The sequence below is a fragment of the Pinus tabuliformis genome, chromosome 3_1 (assembly GCF_031772625.1).
Source record: "Pinus tabuliformis cultivar Carrire ecotype Pingquan chromosome 3_1, CPIR1, whole genome shotgun sequence".
NCBI lineage: Eukaryota > Viridiplantae > Streptophyta > Pinopsida > Pinales > Pinaceae > Pinus > Pinus tabuliformis.
Genome location: NC_142301.1, coordinates 963,399,560 through 963,409,638, shown reverse-complemented (window position 1 = coordinate 963,409,638; position 10,079 = coordinate 963,399,560).

The following is a 10,079-nucleotide window of genomic DNA, read 5'->3' as shown; positions in this document are numbered from 1 at the left end:
GTCCAATTGACACGAGTATCATGATTAATCTGTCTTCCATGCTTTAGAAATCAATATCGAAATGATATTTTATTAATGTCATAAAACACATTATATTTTCACTAAATAAATATCTTTTTCCAATAAATGAAAGTCTCTTTCAGTAATTATTCATAGATCTAATGTGTATCCAACACATTTGTTGTGTGGATTTGCCTTGTTGTCAGCCAACTTTTACTTTTCCAAAGTAATGTTAGATGTTAGATCTCAATTCACCACTTGAATATGTTTTTGTCTTTGTTTCATTATCCAAATATTAAATGAACTTTATTCACCAAAATATGTAAGTTAGGTAACTGTTTAGAAATTTGTATAGTTTCTCCCATTTTGCATTAAGCTAGAATCTAGCATTCCAAAACTATTATAATATTTTCTACCCAATAAAAGCTTCGATTGTAAACTCTGGAATAATCTAAGAAAACTTTCAACATCAGGAAAATCTGTAGAATCATTGAATAAAAGAAAACAAATTTTCTCTGAACAACACTACAAAACTATGGATGGATAGAAATATCCATTTTCTTATTGCATTTCCGTATAGGCACCACATAATAGAAATAAATTTGAAACTAGTTCGTCAAAAAATTAACATTTGAACTAGATTTAATCTTGCATCAAAGAGACGAAATTAGGGTGATTCACATAACTATCACTTCATTTGCAGCCTAGCGTACAGGCTATGTGCTAGTGAAATGCTTATAGGTTTGGATTTTAGAGTTTATGACTAACGTTTCTGACTGGTAGAAATATTGCTCTCATGGTTCAATTGGAAATAACCCTTTTAAGGTGGGCCTACGATTTCAACAATTGTGTCTCATTGGTATTTCATTTCCCCTTACAACTACTCTACCATAGTCCACAATAGTTATGTAATAAAGAATGTTCTAAACAATAATATTATACTACACAAATAATGAATATTATGCAATAGTAAATTTGAAAAATAAAAATTAATGCTATACGTTACCTTTGAAATTTTCGATGGCTAGACTAAGAGCATTTGTTGTGAGAAAAAATCTACAAAAGGCTTTAGTGTAGAATCTAGGTATTCATAGAATCAATTCTTCAAATATTCCTCCATGTTATGAACTTCCTCCGTAATGCCACACATCTGCTTAATTCTAACAACATAACAAAAGCTTATGATTAGTAATACAATTTTTTTGACACTGCGCGTAACCTTTACTCAATTAACCACTGATATTTGAGAATATGGAAGTAAAAATTATTTATAATTAAAATATTGTAAGAGAAAATATGAATTATTTAATACTAAAATAGCAGCAATAAAAGAATTATTTATAACTAAAATATTAATAATAATATTGTATTGGTCCATAACTTGTCTTGGTGTTATTGCAAAGAGAAATATGGATTATTTAATACTAAAATATTTGTAGTAAAAGTCTTCAATGCAAAGTCTCCAGATACGCATATTGAAAGTTTTTGGGCTTCCTCAAGCAAAATATACAAAAATGTTTGGTACGACGTCCACAGATCCGCGCAATGAAAACTTGAATGTTTCCTCGGCACAGTGGACTTCCTTCCCACTTCCACACATGTTCCTAATTTCACCAATATATCCATAAATAAAGCTCTAGCTCAATGATGTGAACATCATTGTGCTTACATGTTATTTGAATTCTAGGACAATTCAACCTATACTCTATTAACTTGTGATATTCGAGAATAATATTTATAACTAAAATGTTTCCAACAATAAATATGGATTACTCAATACTAAGATACTAGTAATAAATACACTGGTGCTTCAAATCTTCCTTTGCACAATGGACTTTCTCTACATTTCCACACATATGTTTAAATTTAGAAACATTACCATAAAATTTATTTGTTATTCCATTACCAAAACCCTATCCATCACATTATCTTTACTTTTTTTTGGGACATTCATAATGGCATATGGAAATCATATTATGTTGGTGAAAATTTGTGGGCTATTATAGTGGGCTCTACTTGGTTTGTAGGACGTTGACATCATGCATGTAATCTGTATGTGGGAGTATAGAAATGACCTTGTAATTTCAAGATGCAATGCTCTTGCTATGTTTATTTAGTCTAGTCAATTGTGGAATTTAGAGTGGGAGTTGGCAACATTCAATGTGGCAAGGACCTGAATTTATGGATCTAAAACAAAATCATTTCTTTGGGAGTTCTCCAAGCTTGAAATATTTAAATATTTAAGATCTTGACTTCAATTTTATCCTCCAAAGATGATATTCTATTTGTAGCCCCTAAATGAAATAGCCCTCCACATCTGTATATCCATTGTGTGGAAGCTCAACATAAATTCAACTCATTGTGTCAACTTCCACATATCAATTTTCTGTATAATGTTTAATTTTTTTATAATGCTTCAGATTAATCCAATCATTTTAAATATTATTATTAAACAAAAATGGTCACACTTCTACACAACAAAAATCCAAATATTATTATTAGACAAAAATGTTAAATACTAGTATTAAACAAAAATGATCATACTTCCACACACTGAAAACAAAAATATTATTATTAAACAAAAATCTTCACACTTTCATAAGAAATAACACTAAGCTATTAATTAACATGGTTTTGAATCAACATTTGAAGCATTAGGCTTATGTTTTAGAATAGTTACACTCTTAATACATATAGTAATAGACCCCCCATTTTAGCCTATCCAAACAATGCTATGTATCATAGTTATTTTTACTTACAAGTGTCTTATTTCCCATTACCACATTTTCCATGCCCCCATTTCAACCCAAACCAAAGACCTCATGTTAACTAGATGCTCTGTGTGGATATTTTTACACAAAGAATGCTTTTGCAGAAGAGGTTGTGTCAAAAAGGATGTTCTTAGGTGACTATGCAGATGAAGCTATCTGAAGTATGCCTCTGAAGTATGCCTATGAAGAGGTGGTTGTATGGAAGAAGTGTGTAGGAAAGTGGTTGTGAGGAAATATTTTACTTTGCAAATAGTTTATGCAAAGATATTTTTTCTTTTATGGTGTGAAGTTTTCTTCACACTTCATACAACCTTTACTCAATTAAATATCTATAGTGGTAGAGGTAGGGGCTATGTGGCATAGCAATTATAATTTTAGTTTGTTATATTTCTATCTAACATCAATTTCCATTGAGTTATAATTTGATGCATAATTTCTCATAAGAAGGATTTCAGTTTTACTATCACAATCCAATATATAATTTTTTTGAGTTAAAAACTTAATTTTTTTGGAGGTTAATTATCCAAAGTATTTCCTTGCATTAGTTGCTGCAAAATATCGATATCTACTAATAGGAAATCCCAACACCATTTGAAATTTGTATTCTTATATCCCCTGAAACGAGATAGGTATATATGTACCTTGTCACATATTTTCTAGAATTCAGAACACCTCAATCAAAAATGTAAATCACACCAACAAGGTATTAGTACCTCTAAAGAACAAGAAACAAAAAATTCATCCATTAACGTATCTTAAAATCCATCCAACTATAATTCAATTTTCCTTACCTTGGTTTCCAAGAATCATTCTTACTCGAGCCTTCTTACTACTGAAGCATGTGGAATATTAGGAATTTGTACTTTTGTTTCAACATTAAGGGCACAATATTTACTAGTTAGTTTAGGATGAGAAGCAAGTGGCATACTTACAGGTTTTTCATCAACTATGTTATATTTTCGTCAATAATTTTCCCAGTATTATTTTTATGACAACGAAAGTTTCATTCTTTTAGTTTTACATATAGTTCTCATCCCATTTTTTTCCTTGTCCTAAATTATTCTTTGGAAAGACATTTACTTAATTCTTGTTTTAACCTATTAATAATCAACCTATCTTTTCCAACAATTAACATGTTATGAACATATAATAATAAGACAATAAAACTAATTTTATCTCTTTTAGTATACATACAATTACCTGATTTAGCTTAATAAAAGCATCATACAGAATTCAAAGTCCAAGTTTCTTATTCCATTTATGAGAGGCCCGTTCCAATTCATATATATTCTTCTTCAACTTACAAGCCAAAGTTTCTCTATTTTTTTCAATAAGTCATGATAGCTACTCCCTAGATATATCTTCTTCCAAATCAACATGTAGTGATATTATCATAACACCTAATAACTCCATTTCTAAATATAAACAAGCTACAAGACCAAGTAGTAGTTGTATTCATCACATTTTGACAATTGGAGGAACTTTATGTGAAATAGTATCTCGTTCTTACTTAGATCCTTCCAAAACGAGCCTTACTTAAACCTATATTTGTTATCAATATATTTGTGTTTTCTTTAATAGACCTAATTTTTATTGAAATCATCTCTTCATTTTGGTCATTCAACCAAATCCATAATTTAGTGATTTGACCTCTCTTTTAATAACCATTTTCCACTTAACACTATTTTTTTCTTCACATGCTTAGTGAAAATAGATGGGTTGACCTTCATATCCGATTTTGACTATCGATGAATGAGACATAAAGAGTGACATTAAAACATGCCACTAATGGATAAAGGAAATATTGAAGAGAGGTAATATTAAATAATTCAATTATTTTTATTAATTTGTAAAAGTTACATGAGACTACGTTAGGGGAAAAACATGGCCTACTCCATGGTAAATTCCCATATTTATATTATTTATAGGTGTTTTTTCACGTAGATTCATGAACTTCATTACATTTGAAATAATAGAAGTAAATATCATAAATTACTATGGTAAAAACTAAATAATTATAAAATTATATTTTCACTACATTATCGTGATTTATTTTGTTTTTTCCATGTAACTTGCAAATATCACTGACGGATACTATTGTTTACCAAAACAATTGGTTATAAAATACCAACAATAAAAAGATAAATATTGATCATGGAAATTTATCAAAATCCACTAGGATCAATCCTCCTCCCCTATGGAGTAGTGGTGCTCATTGAATTGAGTGCCCCCATTAGATATGGAAACTTCTATTGAACTTGACCCTAGGTGAGCCAGATTCCTTAGTGTAGGAGTTTCCATGCTATGATGACCCAAAAAATTTGGAGCCTACATTGTTGTGTTCCCTTAACCTATGTTTTCATGATATGATCAATGGTTTCTTAATCCATGAGATTAGGGTTGAGATCTATTGGTGTCAGCTACACTATTATCCCTTAGTTGTCGAATAATTGTGGAAAGTATGAAAAGATGAGGTACACATTGAACACTTAGTGCAAGGAAAGAAATGGGAGAGTACTTAGCTCAAATTATTTTCACCCACAACCTTGGTGATCATTTAAGGTCCATATTGAAGTGTATGAAGCTTCCAATGGGGCCCTATAAGGCACTATTTCTGTAAATGCAACCAAACCTTGTCTCCCATATCAAACTTTTTTGGAACTTGTGATGATAATGATGCTACTTGTACTTGGTATTAGTTTTTGTAAAATATTATGGACATGTTTAAAAATGTTCTAAATATTCTCAATTAAATTGTTGGATTCATTGGCCTTTGACTGAGTAAGGGAAGACTCTACATGTGAGTACAAAAGGGGAAGTGCTCCATTAATTGGACAAAATGGTTGAAATCCCAGGCTCACATAAAATGGGTTGTGGACTATCAAGTTATGGAAGGCTCTATTTTTGTTTTTCTTTTAATATAGGGAGACTTCCATCCCGTGTGCATAAATTTTATGATTTCTACATGCACAAGATATGCATAATCATCATGTTGACAACCTCGATCTAGCCATAAGTTTTGCAGAGGAAGGTAGTGGATTTGGTGAGCTTAGTTTCCAAAAATGATGAATGTATTGATATGATATTATTGTATTTCATATCCGAAAATGTACCCACACCCATTCGAAGAAGATCTTGGTATTGGAATTTGTTGTGATATTCTTTCTTTGAGGCTATCAGAATGGACATTCTAGGCAATTGATCAATCAACACAAAAATATAGTCATTTCCCTACTTGGTTGAAGGAAGAGAAGATGTGTAGTTTGTTTTGATGGATTCATAAGTTCTATTGAGAGCATGAGAGGAGGTGTATAGGCCTTCCTTCTTAATTTCTACCTTGAAAATGACATAGGAAGTGCAACACTTAATATACTTGTTGACACCTTGTCAATTTTTTAGCCAATAGAAATAGCTTTGTAGCCGGGCCATTGTCCTTTCCATGCCATAGTGTCCTACTATCCAACTATATTGAACATCCCAAGTAATATTTACATGCTTTCTTGATGGAACATGTAGATGACCCATATGGAATATCAATTCATCCTAATGATGAAAGTTAGTGAAAGTCGTTCCTATTCTTAACATACGCAAAGTGGTAGTGAAGTTAGGATTAATACATAGTTTCCAGATCCCATATTTCTTATCCATATGTACAATTGGGATTATGTAGGGTGAGGATATCAGTCAGATGTGCCCAATTTGAAGCAACTCTAGAAGAGTGATGTGATGGACTAACCCAATGGGTAGTGTTATTCCAAGGGTTACATAAATTGAATTCTTAACCAAACAATGTATAGGTTCCCCATTTTTTTAGGATAATATATATTTGTACTCTTCTATGACCTTGTCCAATTGTTTTTTATGCATGCAGAGGCCCTATGTGGAGGTAATTGATGTTGTTGTGACCATCTTTTGATTTTAAGATTGCATTAGAAAGAAGACAAATTTCCTTGTTTGGGAAATGAACTTCCTACATTACATTGTGGAGATAAAATAAATAATGGTAGGTAGAGCTATCTATGGTATCCTATGGAGTTGTATACCCATAGTAATAATTACATTGTGAGGTCTAGACTCTTATGTGGCATGATGCTTCCACAAGTTTTGTTTTCATAAAAGAACATCACAAAATTAAATGAGGGAAATGTTACACAATACCTCATTCTTAAAGTGCTTCATTCCATTGGGAAAGAGACATTTTTTATGAACACAAGGATATTCCCTTGGCAGAGACACTAGATGGTGTATGGTTTTAGGCGTGGTATTCTAGACAGGTCGAACTGCTTAATGATCACTACTAAGATGAGCTTATATTGACTTTCTCTATCAATAATTAAATATAGTGGAGCACCCTTCACCTACATTTGTGAGTGAAAAATGTTATCACCTTATTCTGGTTATTTGTTCTTACTTCACTAGACATTGATGTTAGTAATGGTGGAATTGGGTTCTACACCAATAATCACCTTCCCCTTCTTTAGATTTGATTTATAGTCGAAACCTCCATCTGACTCTTAGGATTTTAGCTTGGCTAGAAACAACTACCTTGAGTGACATTCATTAGTGTTAGGATAAGGGATCTTATGCAAGGGTGGTCCATCCTGGCTCTGTCATTTGTTTTTTGGTTTGGGAATACCTTTTCCTTTCTATTGTTATGAGGAATTTGTAGATCCAAACTACTGCTTTTCTATTTAAATTTTTTCTTAATTTTGAAAATATGTTGATATGCTAAGGATAGTGAAGATATGTTTAGAAACTCCATTTTTGTTAGATTTATTTGTGCAAAATTCCATAGTATTGTATCACTAGATTTCACTTAGAGTCTTTGATACCCATCTTGGTGTTCAAGGTATGGAAGATATTTGTTAACTCCTGCATTTTTTTGTCTCTCCTCTATCACATTTTGGTCCATCTAATATATCACTCTTCATAAATTCCAACAAGATAATATTTTTCTTTAATACCATCCTTGAAAGAGTATCAAGTGGGCATGACTGCAAACATTCTCGATTCTTTTTTGGAATGTTTCTCACAGTAAGTTTCCACCGAATCCTTGACATGGGAGAGACCTTCACGGAGTGAAAATGTAATCTTTCCTCAATTGGAAAAATTTTGGGTTACAAAATAATCTTTCAAGATATTTAACCTTTTTTTAGAGCATATACATCTATTCAACCTTCAAATATTTGAATATCAAAACTAACTTGCACCTTGAAGGAGGTAGAACATTGAAAGTTATTGTTGACAAATACGTGGTGTATGTTGTCATTCATTGAAGGATATAGAAAGCTTTATCCACCATCTCATCACTTTCTCAAAAGAGGGCTTCCTCGAGCACTAGTTTAATAGGAGCTATTGCACCCTTGTATTTCTTTTCTTCCACCATGGAAGTTCATTAGTGTCAGTGATCATGGTCATGTAAAGTTTTAGGTAGTTCAAGATCCAAATATTCATACCCTAACCTCATTGGTGACATGCATAGAAAAATAAATAAAGTGTAGGCCACTTTGATAAAATAGATCTATATTGTGCAAGGAATAAGACATAAAGAGTGGCATTAGATTATATTAAAAATGCATAAAATAAATATTGAAGAAAAACAATATAACAAGAACTCAATTACTTTTACTAGTTAGTAAAAATATCATGAGACTACATTATGAGGAGAAGCATGACTTGCTCAATGGTGATGTCTCATATTTATACTATTTATGGATGTGTTTTCACCTAGAATCATGTACTTTCATATCTTATGCCATGGGTAAATATCATGCATTAAAAAAATCGTGGGTGAATAACATGGGTGAATATTATAAATTACTATGGTAAAATCTAAATAATCATATGATTACATTTTCACCATATTGTTACATTTTATTTTGTTTTTTTTTCATGCACCGTGCAAATACGATCAGTGGATACCATGGTTTACCAAAAAAATGAGTTGTAAACCACCAAAGGGAGAAATAAATGATTGAACATGGTAATTTACCAAAATTTACTTCTATCAATAAGTAATTTAAATCTATTCTAAGGGGATACCCTTGTAAAGGCCTATGTGCCCTAACAAAACTATCCATTTATAGATTTTATAATAGGATATCTCTTTTAGTGGCTATTTATTTTCCGCTTGTTCATTTTCATTTTCTTGATGACCATCAATTTCATTTTGTAGTAGTGGTTGATCATTATTTCCAACATTGTCTTCTTGCAATATTGTATTTCTTATTGTATTTCTTACTGTTACTCATTTAACATTACCACCATATCCTATGAAAATGCATTTGAATGGCATTTGATCCATCTTGGATCTTTGTTTTTTAGGAATACACACACATGATCCACAATATTTTATTTTTCAAATGAGTGTAACATAAACCCCTGGAGTAACACCACCATCCAATAAGGTTTTTCTAGATTTATTCATTAAGTATCATTCTATACTAACAACCTTTTTGTAGAAATGTTTAGGAAAACAAGAATTCGAATGAATATCACATCTTCTCCATTATTATGAGATACATTGTTTGGGCTGTTACATTTTTTTCTCGACTGTGAGAAACTACTTTTACATTTTTATATGATATTTACTATAATATTATTCGAAGGCTTTGAATCAATACTCATCACCATTATTGATTGTTATACATCCAATTAATTTGTTAGTTTCCTTTCAAACAACCACAAGAAAATTTTGAAAAGTGTCTAAATCTTGATCGTTTCTCTTATTAGGGAAATCTCATAATTTATGTGATCCATTATTAATAAATGTAACAAAATAGCCACCTCCTCCTCATTATTTTTAGCTTATTAGGAAAAAAAATAAAATAGGACAAATCCACTATTTTTGAATCCCTTTTAGCACTATCCTTCATAAATAGTACCATTTTTAGTCTACCCCTAATATAATTCTTGCAAAATTTAAATTCTATACCTTTTATCTCAAGAAAATTCCTTATCTTAGCCAAGATTTTTAGGTCTCTTTGACTCATGTTCTCAATTTTTTTGTGCCATAAATCCACTATACGCTCTTTATTTGTAACATGAGGAATATGTGATTTCACAATTTTCTATTTTAAAGTGTAGGGGTGCTTATTTTCTACATGGTTTCTCCTTAACCATTGAACCCTTTATAGTTATTTTTCACCACTTTCTAAGCAGTACATGATAGACTTCATCCTATAACTTCCTTAATGAAGCTTGTTTCATTTACAACTCTAATATAAGAAATTAGCTACAAGGATCCTTTTTACTTAATAGAAAATCTCCTACCCCTTCAATATTACAATTACTTTTATAACGCATAAG